Genomic DNA, 16,865 nt, shown 5'->3' with positions numbered 1-16,865 from the left:
CCAATTCAACTGATTATTTTAAAATATTACATATTTTTATATACATATTTTCCAAAACAGGAAATGAATCCTCTTCTTAGTGAGAACTACTCACTCTTGCAAGTATAATTTTAATTAATACCCTATTAATATAGACCACTTTTTCTCTTATGATAATCCAAAGATTGCTTCTTTTCAAATTGTCTTTTCTCTAGAGGCAAACTTATTAAGGAAATACAGAGAATTTCCCATAATGATGTAATGCAGATGAAAGGAGTACATTTATAACAAATATGATTTCTATGACTATTTATTTTTCTCCCCAAATCTGAAATTTCATGTGTATCAATAATATTATCCCATTTTTAAGTATCACTCATAAAATAAATATTATTAAAAAAGATAATTAGACATGACCTCATTAATGATGACTTTTAAATAGTACTTCTGTAGCCTATTGTTCAGAAGAAAATACGATTAGTGTTTACCATAATTTTCAGAATACTATTTGCCTTAACTTTATATGTCATATATTGTGTTTCTAAATAAATAAATAAATAGGCATATTCTTGCAGATTCCATTTCTAATATGTATTTTCAAGATAGAGTGAAATAATAATAGTCAGTAATCATCCCCATATCATAATGTACATGCCAGAGAGAATTTTGTCCACTCTGTAAGTGTGTGATACTGAGCTAGTAAACACTGTACAATGCCGGTTAATCTTTCTATGTTTATATATAAAATATCAATCGAGTAATATTTATGACATCATAAAAGAGGTATTAATGTCTCTCAGGTGGGAACCATTTGCAATAAGGCAAAGGAGATTGCTCTTGATTTCTGTAACCACTACTTCTTTGACTGTGAGACCAGCTCTCAGATGAGGAGCTTGCTCTTATCTTTTGATGATCAAATATTTCAGGAAGATTTAAAGTATCTCTAATGATCTGCTGTTTCCATGACATTAGATTTTCTGGTTCATCACCCCAAGTGACACCTGAGACATCACCCCTGACTTTATTCTACCATTAATGAATAAAACTCAAGTTCTCCCTCCTTTCTCCTTACATACGCTTGAATCCTCCAAATGTTAGTATCATTTGTTAAACTTATTTTTAAGCACTTATTCATAAATATCTGCAGCATCCTTGGCTTTGCACTCTGAATGGCTTTGCACATCCTTGGTTTTGCATTCAACCATAAAGTTCAGTTCAGTTCAGTCACTCAGTCGTATCAGACTCTTTGCAACCCCATGGACTGCAGCACGCCAGGCTTCCCTGTTCATCACCAACTCCTGGTGCTTACTCAAATTCATGTCCATCAGGTCAGTTATGCCATACAACCATCTCATCCTCTGTCGTCCCTTCTCCTCCCGCCTTCAATCTCTCCTAGCACCAGGGTCTTTTCAAATGAGTCAGCTCTTCGCATCAGGTGGCCAAAATATTGGAGTTTCAGCTTCAGCATCAGTCCTTCCAATGAATATTCAGGACTGATTTCCTTTAGGATGGACTGGTGGGATCTCCTTGCAGTCCAAGGGACTCTCAAGAGTCTTCTCCAACACCACAGTTCAAAAGCACTCAACCATTAAGTTGAGCCAAAAGGAAAAAATAATAATTAAAAACAACTCTTTTCAAGAATCCCCTTCCCAAATCATAGAATGGAGTAGGACATAAGCTATTAAAGTATATGTTATTAAGATGGGTTCTAGAAGTCCAAATGCATTGCTAGCACTATTTGTCTGTAAGATGTTTTAAATATGTGTGCGTGCATGTGAACTTGCTTCAGTCATGTCTGACTCTTTGCGACCCCATGGACTGTAGCTCACCAGGCTCATCTGTCCATGGGATTCTCCAGGCAAGAATACTGGAGTGGGTTGCCATTTCCTCCTCCAGGGGATCTTTCAAACTCATGGATCGAACCCAGATCTCTTATGTCTCCTGCATTAGCAGGCAGATTCTTTACCACTGAGCCACCAAGGAAGCCCCTTAAATATGTATAATTTGTAGAAATGCCTCCCTCAAACAGGCTTTCATATCCAGGCTAAATACACTGACTAAATCTTTCTGACTTGTTCTCTTTCACTCATAAAAAGTCTTCCCATGGCATTTCAAATTACTCTGTGCTTTAAACTGTCTTCTATTGGAGCCAGAATCCAAGTCATCTTTCTGTTTTCTCAATCCCTATCATAGTACTTTAATTTAGGGCTTAATAGAAGGTCAGTATCTGTTGACTGAATGACTGGATGAATCAATCATTACAGTTTCATAAGTGAGAGTTCCATTAACAGGATTCCAAACACATTTACTGCTGGCTTTAGAAGTAATGGATAGTCTTGGTGAATTGCACCACTAACTTATGCTTTAAACATAAAGCAATAAAATTAAGCATACACTTTTTGTTACTACTTTAGCTACTAGTTACTATTCTGTTTTATATTCACTGATCATTCCTTGGATATATTTTCACAAGTTTAAATTTATATAATTTTTAAAAAGACAAAATTGAATGAGGTTGAAAATTATATAAAATTAGAGAAGGATAGAAGGATCATGGGGACACTTCTTAATTACCTAGAGATAAAAGATTTAGTTTTATCTATACAGGCTTTCTGACTTATCTTTTAAAAATAATGGCATACTGTGTTTCCAACTTTAAAAATGGTTCAAGCTTAAAATGATGTGAGTAGTACTAATTTAGTTTGGGACATGTTGGATTCAAATTGAGAATTCTGAAGTTTGTGTCAGTGATGAGAGTGTGTCTCTGTGAAATATTGGAAATGGGAAGGAAACTTTGTATAAGATTATGGATTACCCAGTCCTTGAAGCAACTAATTGTTTATTTGGTGAAAGATATATAGTTATGCTGTCTGCATTTGCAGAATAAATAGTTTTAATTTCTATCACCTACTGTATTTCTAGTTTAATAACAAAAGTTATGTTTACTGATTTCAGTAATAGTCACTGGGTCAACCCAGTGAAATAATTGGTCACTGTAGTTGGAATAATATATGAAAGCTTTCAAAAAGTATTCAGTGCTATAAAATTTTAAGGCATTATTTATTAGATTGTTCATATGTAATGATAAAAATTTGTTCAACTTGATAATTCACTGAATTGTCACAGAGCAGTTAAAAATGTGGGAAAGACAATCTAATAATGTATATTGATGATTTTTAACAATTTTTAATAATTTCGCCATCATAGATAGTTCAGTTCAGTTCAGTTGCTCAGTCGTGTCTGACTCTTTGCGACCCCATGAACCTCAGCACGCCAGGCCTCCCTGTCCATCACCAACTCCCGGAGTCCACCCACCCAAACCCATGTCCATTGAGTCGGTGATGCCATCCATCCATCTCATCCTCTGTCGTCCCCTTCTCCTCCTGCCCTCAATCTTTTCCAGCATCGGGGTCTTTTCAAATGAGTCAGCTCTTCACATCAGGTGGCCAAAGTATTGGAGTTTCAGCTTCAGCATCAGTCCTTCCAATGAATATTCAGGACTGATTTCCTTTAGGATGGACTAGTTGGAACTCCTTGCAGTCCAAGGGACTCTCAAGAGTCTTCTCCAACACCACAGTTCAAAAGCATCAATTCTTCAGTGCTCAGCTTTCTTCACAGTCCAACTCTCACCTCCATACATGACTACTGGAAAAACCATAGCCTTGACTAGACGGACCTTTGTTGACAAAGTAATGTCTCTGCTTTTCAATATGCTGTCTAGGTTGGTCATAACTTTCCTTCCAAGGAGTAAGCATCTTTTAATTTCATGGCTGCAATCAAGCTCTTAATTGTTTGTGGAAAGGGGATCTGGTGGTATTAAATACCATGAGAAAATAAAAATGTAGATCTATCTATAAGTGCATTTGTATTACAAATATTATCCCTTTCCATGTATTTGGAAAAATCCAAAATACATGTGGATTTTTCTCTAGTACTGTGTATTATTCACTCAGTGTGATGATGATGCTCATGAGTGTGAGAGTGTGTGTGAGAGAGACAGAAAGAAAGAGAGGAAGAAGGAAAGAAGGAAGGAAGAGAGGGAAGGAAGAACAAAGGAAAAAAGAGAGAATGAAAGAAAAGAAAGAATGGAAGGAGAGGAAAGTTAAAGGAAAACAATATTAATGTCCCTAAATTATGATTGTGGAAAGGCAAACTATAAATCCCCAGATAACTTCCATCTACTTCTATACAATATATAGCAGGAATATATACTTAAGGGATATATTCTTTCAGTAAAAGGAAATCTGGATTAGTTTAATTTTGTGACACAAAAGAGAACCATAATTAACACTAGAAAGATCAAGCTCAAGGAAGAGGTTTTATTCCTATTGCTATATAGATATAGATAAGTTTGGATATGAATATACAGATATAGATACAGACATGGACATATTCGATTTAACTTACTTGGAAGGAAGAGTAAATAGCTTCAGTATAGGAGATGACTACTGGAATGTGAACAGGAATATTTGTGGACCATAAAAATATTTATAGGATCTAAAGACAACTTCACACACTTAGCTATACTATGAATTCATGTTTCTGTTAAATAAAAACTACAATATATAGACAAAATAGAGTAATCCCTATCATTTCTATATTACAGTGAATGCCAGGTATCTTTAAGAAAACATACCCACTCCTCTATGCCTTTTATTATGGGATACGAAAGAGAGGTGTTCACCATTCCAAGAATTTGTGCTAGCAGATTTTTTTTTTTGAGTTTTTTACTCCAAACACAGTGTACTCTTAAACATATCAAATAAGTTTTTAATTTCAGATAGCATGTTTTTGTTCTAGAATATTCATTTGGTCTTTTTTTTTATGCATTCCAATTGTTGAAATTCTGCATCTTTTAATCCAGTTTGTCCATTTTTAATCATAAAAATGATCATCCTTTGACACCCAAGAAGATCATAGGATTCTCCAAACTTTGAAAACACTTGACTTTAAAAATTGTAGCACGTACAAGCAATATTTGAATGTTATAACTGCAGTGCTCTAAATTTTTATATATTGTCTGCATAATGTGTTACATTTCTTTTACAGTCTCTTTTGTAATAAAATTTTATGTTCTTAGTGATATCCAGAGCCAATGAGGTCACACAGTAAGATAGTGAAGTATCACAAAGGACTAGTACTGTTTCCTCTGAGCAAGTTCACCAGCTGATGCAGCAAAAGTGTGGACTTGCCAAGTTGAAATAGGAAGAGCATTCTACTGACAGAATCTTTTATATGGAACACGAATAACTGGCAATACCAGTTAGAAAACAATGCCTTTATCATTCAAAGCACTTGCTTATATCCACTATAGCTCAAGTAAAATATGCCAAAAATCTAAGATAAGGAAATGTTTCCAAACAATAAATGTTTTTTTTAAGGAAAATAAAAGTATTATCATGTTCAAGAAATCAAACAAGTCCTTCTTCTGCTTAAACTTACGACCGGTTTGCAAATCTTTACGTGGTAGAATGTTTAAAGATTTTTTTTCCAGACTGGCTTATCTGGCATTATATTAATCTTCAGGGAAACTATTTAAAAATGAATTCTATCTAAGAAGGTCTAATATCATTCAGTAGTATGATGATTTGCTGACGGTTTCTTAGCAAGTACATCCAACAATCTATAGGAAGTTTCAATGTAAAATACAAAAGCCATCAAGACCCAGCAAAATAGGCTCAGTTACTTGGTTATTAAAATATTTGACAAAATGGAACAGTACGCAAAGATGAAGGATCTTTTCATCTGTTCAGCAGGAAAGAAAGGTTGTAAGCCTGTGGCACCTCTGAAGAGTTGGCTGGGCTTTGCTGCATGTGTAGGCTCCCTGGGGGCAAGGGACTTTATCAAGGCCGGGACCTTGATAAATGGCAGAGTCTCTAGGGTACAGTGGTGTGTTCAGCTTGGGAATCAGTCACAAGAGCCACCTGCTAAAGGCAGTGATGTTCTCTGAGGCAAGTATTAGGATGTAGTTTGCTTGCTTCACCAAATATTTTCAGGACCATTTAGGTACTGCAGAACTTTCCTCTGAAGATGCTGGGGTTTTTCAGGGCAGTTTGCTCTACTGTAAATGTTTTCAATTTTTCTCATGCCTCCTTCCAGCTCTTCAGAGTGTATGCTGTTCATTCTTTCTTGTAGTTGTATCTGTTAGTGAGGGCCAAATGCCACCATTTATTTATTTTACCCTCTTCCCTATATTTCATGGGCTCTGTTTTCTGCATGGCTTGGCATTTCAGTGACTACCACTCACTAAAAATATCCATTTTCTTTTTACTTGAGAAATTGTTTGCTGATATCATATTGTATTATGTAGGCCATCCACTCTTCTACATTTCTCAATTATATATGTGATCTCATAAATCTATGACTTTTTAAAATCACTCTCCCACCCTTGTGACTCTTCCTCTGACTCTGATATGTGTGATTATTCAGAAGATGCACTTCATATATCTGAGCTATTATCACAAATAAAATACGATTTGAGCAAGGATAATGTATATAATATTTGTGCATAATCTACTCTAGGCACAGCCATAAGTAGTTTTGAGTAGAAAGTATTTTTAGTAGCTTAAAGATGATTGCCCTTAGAAATAAAGATATATTGCTTAAAACTTCCAGAAGATGCCAATACTTCCATGTCATTGCTGTTTCTTATATCTAAATGTGATCCAATGATATTTACCAATAGATAGAAATAATCATTAGAATGATACATAGTGATAGATGTCTTAGTATAATCCTGGAGAATGTTTCAGTTTTCTCATAATTAGTGCTTCTCAAACTTTAACCTGTATTCAAATCACCTGGGTGTTTTGCTAAAGATGAAAATTCTGATCCAATACATCTTGAGAGTTTGGATTTCTAACAAGCCACACAGCGAAATCAGCTTCCCCAGTGACACAGCAGGTAAAGAATCCTTCTGCAATTCAGGAGACACGGGAGACACAGATTTAATCCCTGGGTTGGGATGACCCCCTGGAGGAGGAAAATGGCAACCCATTCCAGTATTCTTGCCTGAAAAATGCCATGGACAGAGAAGCCTGGTGGGCTACAGTCCAAAGGGTTGCAGAGAGTCGGACATAACTGAGCAACTGTGAGTGCACCAGAGCAATGCAATGCTGCTGATCCAAAGACCATTTTTTGAGTAGCAAGAGAATAGGACTCTACTATACAGAACAGCCACACATGGCTCTTTATGGTACTATTCAGATCAACTACATTCTTACTGATTTTCTACTCGCTTAATCTATCAATTATGGAAACAGATGTATTCAAGTCCCCAAGAATAAACATGTGTTGGTTTATTTCTTCCAGTTCTATCAGTTACGGCCTCATGTATTTTGATGCTTTATTGTTAGCCACATACATGTTTAGGATTGTTACGATTTCTTGGTGAAATGACTGCTTTATCATCCCAGCGTTAGTCATTCAGTCATGTCCAACTCTTTGTGACCCCATAGACTGTAGCCCACCAGGCTCCTCCATCCATGGGATTTTCAAGGCAAGAATACTGGAGTGGGTTGCCGTTTCCTTCTCCAGAGGATCTTCCCAACCCAGGGATCGAACCCGGGTCTTCTCATTGTAGGCAGACTCTTTACCATCCAAACTGCTAGGGAAGCCCTTTAACATTTATCATCTATATTTAGGGAAGCCATTTATCATCACTAGGGAAATTATCATTACATAACATATATCTTTATCCATAATAACATGAAGTACTGTGTTTGAACTTAAGATAACTACTTCAGTGTTCTCTTAATTATTGTTAGCATGACATATCTTTCTCCATTCCTTTACTTTTCAGCTGAGTCTTTATATTTAAAGTAGGATTTTTGTAAGCAACATAATATAGTCTCATTTTTTCAACTGGTGCATTTAGAACACTCATATTAGAGGTGATTATTGATATAACTGGGTAAATATCTACTGTGTTTACTACAGTTTTCTATTCATTGCATTTGTCCTTTGTTTCTTTTTCCATCTTTTCTTTTTCTGCTTTTCTTGGGGTTTAATTGGACATGATTTGTATTTTGTCTCTTTTCTTAGCACATCAATTTTACTTCTTTAGAAAACAATTTAGTAGTTGTCCTAGAGTTTGCAATATACATTTTAAAATAATCTAACTTGATTTTCAAATAGCACTATACCAGTTCATGTGCAGCGAAGATCACTTATAAGAGCATTACCAAGTTTTCCCTTCCGTCCATCATGACACAATTGTCATTAATTTCACTTACCCACATGCTAAAATCACCCAATATATTGTTACTATTCTTCTTTAAACAGTTATATTTTAGCTTAAGAATAATAAAAATAAAAAATTGTATTTTACCTTCATTTATTCCTTCTTCAGCACTCTTCCTTTCCTTATGTAGGTATGAGTTTCCAACATAATCTTTTTTTATAATCTTGAAAGCACTCTTTTCACATATCTTGAAGGGCAGGTCTACTGGCAAAGAATTCCCTTAGTTTTAGTTTGTCTGAGAAAATCTTTATGTCATTATCACTTTTTAAAAAATAATTTCTCAGGAATTAGAATTCTAGGATGGTGAGTTTTTTTTTCAGTACTAAATATTTCACTCCTTTCGATTCATGCTTATCAGGTTTTTGGTATAAAGTGCACTCTTAATTATTATCTTTGTTTTTTTTTATAGGTAAGCTATTTTTTAACCGCTCTGGCTTCACTCAACATATTTATCTCTGTCTCTGGTTTTCTGCAGCATGTAAATGATATATCAGGTGTGAAATTTTTGTTATTTATCCTACTTAGTGTTCTCCAAACTTTCAAAATCTGTGATTTGGTTTCTGTCATTAATTTTGGAAAATTCTTTATCATCGATAGTTTAATTAATTATTCATCTCTGTTATCTCTTACTTCTCTATCTGATATTCTAATTATGTGTGTGTTACTCTTTTTGAGTTTGTCTTGTCCTGTAGTACTTGGATATTCTGTCTTGGTTTTTTCCCCCACTATTTTTTCTCTTTGTTATTTGAGAAGTTTCTTTTGACAGATGTTCAAATTCACTGATTTTTTTCTTTGGCTATGTTTAGACTGCCAATCAATTCATCAAAGGCATATTTCATTTGTGTTTAGTGATTTTGGCTCCTTTTGAGTCCTTCTTAGAGCTTTTGTTTTTTTCTGATGAAATTAATCATCTGTGTTTTCAAGTTATCTTTTTTACCATAGAGCCCTTAACATATCAATCATTGTCATTTAAATTCCCTTTCTAATTCCAAAATATGCACTATATCTGAATTTGGTTCTGTTGCTTTATTTTTCTCTTCAGAACGTGTTTTTTATTGCCTTTTAACATACACTATAATCTTGTTAAACACTAGACGTGGTGTATCAGTAAATAGGAATGGAGGTAAATAGGCCTATAGTGTGAAGTTTCATGTCTGGCTTGGAGTTGACTGTTTAGTGATTGCTATAGCTGTAGGTATTTATATCTGCTATAGCTACAGAGTACTTACATTCTGCAAGTGTCCTAGTTTTGCCTTCTCTTTTGTCTTTGTGCTTTGTTTCTCTTAGAGTTCCCTTAGAACTCTTACTAGATGGATCCTCCATCCTGCAGCTCTTTTAGCTGCAATCCACTGATTTTATACCTTCAGTCCTATTGGGATGTGGGTAAGATGAAGCTCTAGGGATGGGATAGCCCTTCAAAAGGGCCTGAATTGGTTAGGGGGGTTTGTACTCTTGCCTTGATAAAACAGTAGATATAGGAGCAAATTTGGGAGAAGTTCTCAGCTGTGGAGGGATTCTGCAGTGAGCTGCCAGTAGCCAACCGGCCCAGCAACAAGGGAAGTAAGTGAATGCCAAGGTCACTAGAGGAGGATGCTGAGTGATATCCCACAGTGTTCACGACAATGACCCACCAAGTGCTGAATAAGGACATTTTAAACTGCTGTATTGTGCTAGTGAATAACTGATCTGCCAAGGGGCAGTTTAGTATTATTGCCCATAGAAATTCTGATGATCGTGTAGCAAGTATAATTATGTCCATTCTAATTTCAAATTAAGCTGTGCTGATGGTTTCAGTTGCATTTTAAATTCACCCGCAGTTAAGTATAGTAAAATAATACTATTATCATGGAGGATAGAATTCTTTGAGGATTCAGTGAAACAGTCTAAATAAAATACTCAGCAGAGTATAGGCACATAGTTAGTACTTAATAAATGCAAGCTAAGTAAAGCTAAATAAAGAACAAAATTATAGCTCATACAAAGTCACAGGTTTTTTTCTACTATTGCTAAGTGTGAATATGTAAGAGACAAAGATAGAAATTTGGGGTTTTTTTTGTTTATGATTTTGTTTTACTTTGGTTTGTTTCTTTCTATTCAAGATTAGAATTAGACTTATTTCTTGGGAAGAATTTCTATTTATTGAAGAAGTACACAATCATTTTAAATTTAGACATCTGATTTTTCTTGTTAGATTTTTTAAATGAAGAACTATTCTAAAATTAATAGGCATTGTAAATAAAACTTTATTTCTCTTGTGTTCAAATTTAATGCTGTATATTTACAATATTTATTTGTTTGCTCTTCAAAATGTTTATGATTTTGACTGAGTTGAAAAAATTTATATTAAAGTTTTCATTGTGTTGAGATAGAGAAATGAATTTCTTATGGTTAAGGTTAGTGAAAGATTACTTCTTTCTGACAGCCATATAAATATGGAATAAAGTCGAGTGAGTGATTTTTTTCATTAGCTTTTGAAAAGGCTATTTGTTTCCACATGTAATTATAAAACAAGTAATTCTGACTTAATGAAAGAAAACCAACTCTGAAAACAAATAGTACTCATTTGCAGTTCCAATTAAACTAGATACTGAAAAATGTTTTCATTTTGGTGTGTTTTGAAATGTCTAACAGAATTACAAATAAAATATTTCATAGAACATATGTTCATATATCATATCCTAAGAAACTCAGCTTCACCCTGCCATTTTAAGATTTATCTTACTTATAAATCAGTGACATGGAATAATATAGGAAAACTGACCTTCCACACAAATCTCATGGAGATGCTAAATTTCATGGGAATGGAGTATAAGTAGTTGGCAATGTGCATAGTAGGTCAACCTAACGTTGTGATCCATGACAATTAAATGCTTTATTTGATAAATGTAGAAACCTAAAATTACCTTTTGCAAAAATTTAAAATAGGTTATAAATACAATTAAATGTTAATAAGTCTTAATATTTATTAAGAGATTTATATCAACCATAAACTGAAAATAGACCACATTAATATATGAGTCATGAACTACATTATATCAAAATTAAACTGTCTATTTTTTCTTAAAAACAAAGAATAGCCAATGAAGTCATTAAAAACAGTTAAACTAGAACCAAATCTCTCGCTGTCTCACTTCACACAAACACACACTGATGAATAAGAATAAAACAAAGAAAATAATATTACTGTCAGAATCATTGCCTCACAGGTTGAAGATAATGGTGCTCCTCCTGTTTCTACTGTAAATTAATAAAACTCATTAAGTATGTAATAATGACAATCAATCTTGGTATTAGAAGGAAATATACTTTTCTAGGTCTCCATTCAAGCCACACATTTGAAACCCTGGAGAATGGGGCATTGGGGGCTTGTGCTCTGAGTCAATTAGAAATTCAAAGAAAATCCCAGTTACCTATAAAACCCTGTCACTTGCTCTACGTTACTCACTGCCTTAATTTAGGGCATAAATAAATTGCCTACTGTTTTAAGGGCAATACATGGTTAATTCCTTTTTTTTCTTCTTCTTCTTTCTTTTCCTATAATCCCACTCTTACTTCCAGTTCTCCTGAAGAGCCTGAGACAAAGACTTGATTGCCAACAATTGTGAGGAGCATCTGAGCTTAAGGAACAGGAAAGGAGATGAAAAAGGAAAAATGCAAAAGTTGATTCTAAGGTGTATTATCAATTTGGCCACAAACAGGTGACTGTTACTCAGCCTATGACACATTCTGAGAAGCTTTATGAAATGTCGGAGCTGTTTGCTTAGGGATTGAAAGGCAAAAGTATTTATCTGTCAGTTCCTCTCGCTTTTTGGACAGGCTGACTCCTCAGATATTAAGTGTCCAGCATTTCCGAATGCTTTGCAGGATACCAAGAATATCCCATACTCAACATGTTAGAGAAGTCTCTGAGCAGTAATTGGTAGTTATGTGACCCAAGGAAAGAAACTGTTGGGTTGCATCTGCCAGAGCCAACGGAGGGGTGCATGGAGATGGTCACCTCACTGTAGAAGAGGTTGAGTGCCAGGTGGGACTCAGAGCACAGTGAAGTGTGGAACTAGAGTTGTCTGTGACACACATCTTCCCCATGCAGTCTAGACTCTTTTAAGCTCCTTGGCAGGGGCTCCCAAACACTTCATTATGTCATTCTCTGTATCCCACTGTGATTTTAACTCAGATATTATTGTTGATGTTCAGTTACTTAAGTTATGTCCAAATCTTTGTGACCCCCTAGACTGCAGCACATCAGGCTCCTCTGTCCTCCACTATCTTCCAGAGTTTGCTAAAACTCATGTCCATAGTGTCAGTAATGCTATCTAACCATCTCATCCTCTGCTGCTCCCTTCTCCTCCTGCCCTCAATCTTTGCTAACATCAGAGTCTTTCCAATGGATTGTTACCTCACATTAGGTGTCCAAAGTTTTGGAGCTTCACCTTAAGCATGAGTGCTTCCAATGAATACTCAAGGATGAATAAATCAGAATTCCAGGATTAAATGGCAAATACTGGTAGAACTGAAACAAGTCTCAGGATTCTTAACCTGTTTATGTCATACATCATAAGGATTATCACTATGAGGACAAAATAAGTAAAGGGACACAATTCTCATTCTTGAAGAGATGATTATATACTCTGAGGACATCAGAGAGCCATGCAGAAGCATTTATGTAATATATAATTAGGTGTGAAGTTTTCCAGTACCACTGAAAGATATTTAAAATTTTTTAAGGGAGGCAAAATAGATGGTTTTATGAATTGGGAAAAGGATTTGTAGAAAATGAGAGGTTTGAATTTGGACTGGTAGAGAGGGGCAGGAAATGTATTTGTTGTGAAGAATAATACAGTTCCACAAGGCACACAGCATTCTGTCCAGTTGCGAAAGCATTTTCTATTTCTTTTAGTTCTTCTCTGCTGCTTTTTTTCAGTTCATTGAAGAGCTGGCCCCCACTCTTCTAATATGTCTGCCCTTAAATATCTCTATGTCATTTTATTTGTGTAGGTACCAGTCACTCTCTAGTGGTATATTTTATTTTCTCCAAATAACTTGCCTTCACTGATACTGACTTGTTTACTTGTCCTTATTGTATTGTCTATCACTCCCCACTAAAGTGTTAGCAACGTGAGAGAAGAGGACTTTATCTTCTTTATTTGCTGTATCAACAGCAGCTTGAATTGTGCTCAACATGACCTTGGTAACAAATCATATGTATTGAATTCATTGATGAATCTACTACATATAACCACATGAACTTGATGGGAGGTAGGGCTTGAGTGGGTCCTTTTCTCGAAGTTTCTGTTCACTAGAGGTTTTCTTGACTATGTTCTTGCTTCATTTAAAGTATATTCATTAAAACAAAGCAAAAACTAATGAATATTTATGAAATAAAAATATTTTTATATCTCTCTCACAAAGGTATGCATTTGGCAGGATAGAACACCTGGTCTTTTATGTTTACAATATGATCATTTAACATGTATTACAAAACTTTAAAAGAAAAATCCTACAGATTTTCTTTTGTTTTTTTTCCTACTACTATTTCATGGATCTACTATCATTTTATAGCATCACTAAGAGCTTTAATTTTTAAATAAAAATGATTGCCACATTGTTGTCATTAAAATTTTTTAAATCCATTTTCACATATGATAATTTACATGCTTCAATGCCATTCTCCCATATCATCCTGCCCTTGCCCTCTCCCCATCGCCAGTCCAGGTTCGATGCATGATATAGGGCGCTCAGGGCTGGTGTACCGGGATGACCCGGAGGGACGGGATGGGGAGGGAGGTGGGAGGGAGGTTCTGGAAGGGGAAAACATGCACACCCATGGTGGATTCATGTCAATGTATGGCAAAACAAATACAATATTGTAAAGTTAAAAAATAGATAAATAAACTAATTTAAAAAATCCATTTTCATAACCAAGTAGTTAATAATTTGTGTTGATCATTGATTCTTTTTTTCTAAAGAGAAATGTAGAATTTTATCCTCTGAATCAAGACTAAGATTAATACAAGTATTTAATAGGACTTCTAAAATGAGGAATTTTTGGTTGAGATAGGAAATATGGGATCCAACGATCTAGTAAATCTCTCATTTTTTTGGAAGTCATAGACTTGTACTTGTCCCACTTAAAAAATGCATAGGCACAGTAGAGATTGAGGTAAAAAAGATGATTGGATGGATGCAAACTTTCACCACTGTATGAAACAAATCAACTTAAAAAACACACAATGCGAGAGCTGTAAGTTCAGTTTTATATGGGCTTTACTGAGGACTATAGTTTACAAGACAACCTAGAATTACTTGGGGGTGGGGGTGGAAAGTCACTATATATCTGGCTTTGGCGAAGGAGGTATGTATAATCAAGGACACATGTTGGTAAAAGGTTGCTGCTAGTCACAAGATTGTTGCTGTTAGTTCCAAGAAATTATGATTTTAGTATTTTTCTAGGTATGAGAAGATGCAAAAATTGGATTCATAAAATATCTATCTGAAAGCCTGTTTGGCCAGTTTTTCCTAGAGTGCAGAGTGCCTCATTCCTGATCGTCACTCTGAACTCCTGCCAAGATGTGTTAAAAGTTAGGAACTGCACTAGTTAGTGACTTCATTCTTGAAGAACCAGATGGCAAGTGACATTGTTTAGCTGGCACTGCCACTTCATTGTCATAAGTTCAACCGTGATTTGGGAGACATTTCATGATCAATTTGTCTCATAGTGCTAGGAATGCTCATTCCCAGGTGAGGGGAGGACCTTGTTGATAGGTCATGCAATGGGCTATGACTGGACTAACCCTGTTAACATTAGCCAAAGGTCTCTGGAATACCTAACTTACTAGTCTGTTATGGACCAAGATAAGATCCCCTCTTGTTGCTTTTTCCTAACTCTGAAAAGACTTAAACTATTACAATTATTGATCCTATAGAGAACTATACATTTGGTCAATTGTTTCAAGCTGCCTAGTTATCATTTATCAGAGGCTCAGTTAATCATTTGGTTGTGCAAGAAATAAAAAATTTTGTAAAATAGGCAGAATACAAGTATTATAGCTAGTACCATTAATAAGATTATAGTTAACATTTAAGCCACTTTCATTAGTGCAGCCCAGCATCCCCAGGTTGTCTGACTTAGTCTGTTCCATACAAGTCTTTATCTTTGAGGCAAATGATATGTTGACATTGTCCTTAAGCACCCAGCCCAATTTCCTAGTGTATGAGACTGATTATCCTTAGTATGGTTTAATTGCCCCCAACAAAGAGGGGCCCTAAACTTAAATGACTGTAGCCTGGTGTTAGCCATATAAATTTACCCCACAACTGAGGGAAGTTATATTCTTTGGCCAAACTTTAGCTCTGCTCTGATTGAGCTTAAGTAACCTTAAAGAAAATTCATATTTGTGGCCATGGTCAGAGCAAGTATGATTGATTGGCCAAGTGAGGGAGTCCCATCTATTAATAGTAGTATCAAGAGTGGCCCAGTAGAACTATATCTTCCTTCTTCTAGAACAAATTCCCTAAGGACCATCCGACTAGAGCTTTGGAGCAGAGAAATCCATCAAGCTAACCCAGAAATACTAGCTATAGTTAACTGATCATAAACCCAACAACTGGATTAATTTTTTTAATTCTCCATAAGATTGTGCTCATGATAGAAAAACATTTGATACATTTGTGGAAGTCCAAGAAATTGAGAAAACACTAGAAATAATCATAAGGATCTAATCCGGCATCTTGGGATAGCTATCTACTTTTGATGTTGTGATCTTATCCTGGTGTGTTTACTCCTCTGTTTGAGGGTTGTTTTAAGGTGACTTAAAGGTCAACAGTTCTCTCTATGACCAGTCCGGTGCAGAGGTCCTTCCTAAGTGGGAAATACTAATCCAAGGGTCAATTCCCTTCAGTTTCACTATGCATGAGCTAGTTAGGAGTACCTGTCCTTCCATCTAGGTTGGAAATAGTCCTTTAAATTATGTTTTTTCCAGTATGCATAATCTCCTCATTGCAGGTGATGGAGCATCTGATCTTCATCCAAAGATAGATTACTGAGATAAGCATCAGAAAAAAAATAGAGTCTTTTTAATAATTTGATTAAATTTTGCAATAATATAGCATAATAACAGGGAACTATCTTGGAAGTGAATGTTAATAAATACAAATCTAGGTTAACAAAATTAGAATTTAATATCTACTGACATAAACTTTTTCTCTGTAAAATCACCCTAATTTCTACTAAACAGCCAAACTAAGACTAATTTGTTTGAAAAATAAGCCTAGTTTCAATAAACTTGGCCTGATTATTTACATAAGTGCAATTAATCATACTAGCTCCTTTAAAGCTGGCTTTGCTGAAACTTTTTATAAGGAATCTCAGATTGAATTTTTAAAAGGCCTTTCAAGGCCAGGAAAGCCATGCCAAGGGTGGGTCATCAGATTCCATCTGTGATAGATATAAATTTAGATGAATTCCTCTCTTGTCCAGATTCTCAAAGTCCCTTGAGATTCCTGCACCTGTCAGGAGGTAGCCTTCTTTATTCACTTGATAAGGCTATTGGAAACCCAAGAGTTTCAAATCTCTAGAGAGATTGGGTAGAGAGAAAAGATACATATTTCAATTCTTCTTTCAAAGGTACAATTTACCAAATTGCTG

The sequence above is a fragment of the Giraffa tippelskirchi genome, chromosome 9 (genome assembly GCF_054371585.1).
Source record: "Giraffa tippelskirchi isolate mGirTip1 chromosome 9, T2T-mGirTip1v1.2.pri, whole genome shotgun sequence".
NCBI lineage: Eukaryota > Metazoa > Chordata > Mammalia > Artiodactyla > Giraffidae > Giraffa > Giraffa tippelskirchi.
This window is presented reverse-complemented; position numbering follows the sequence as displayed.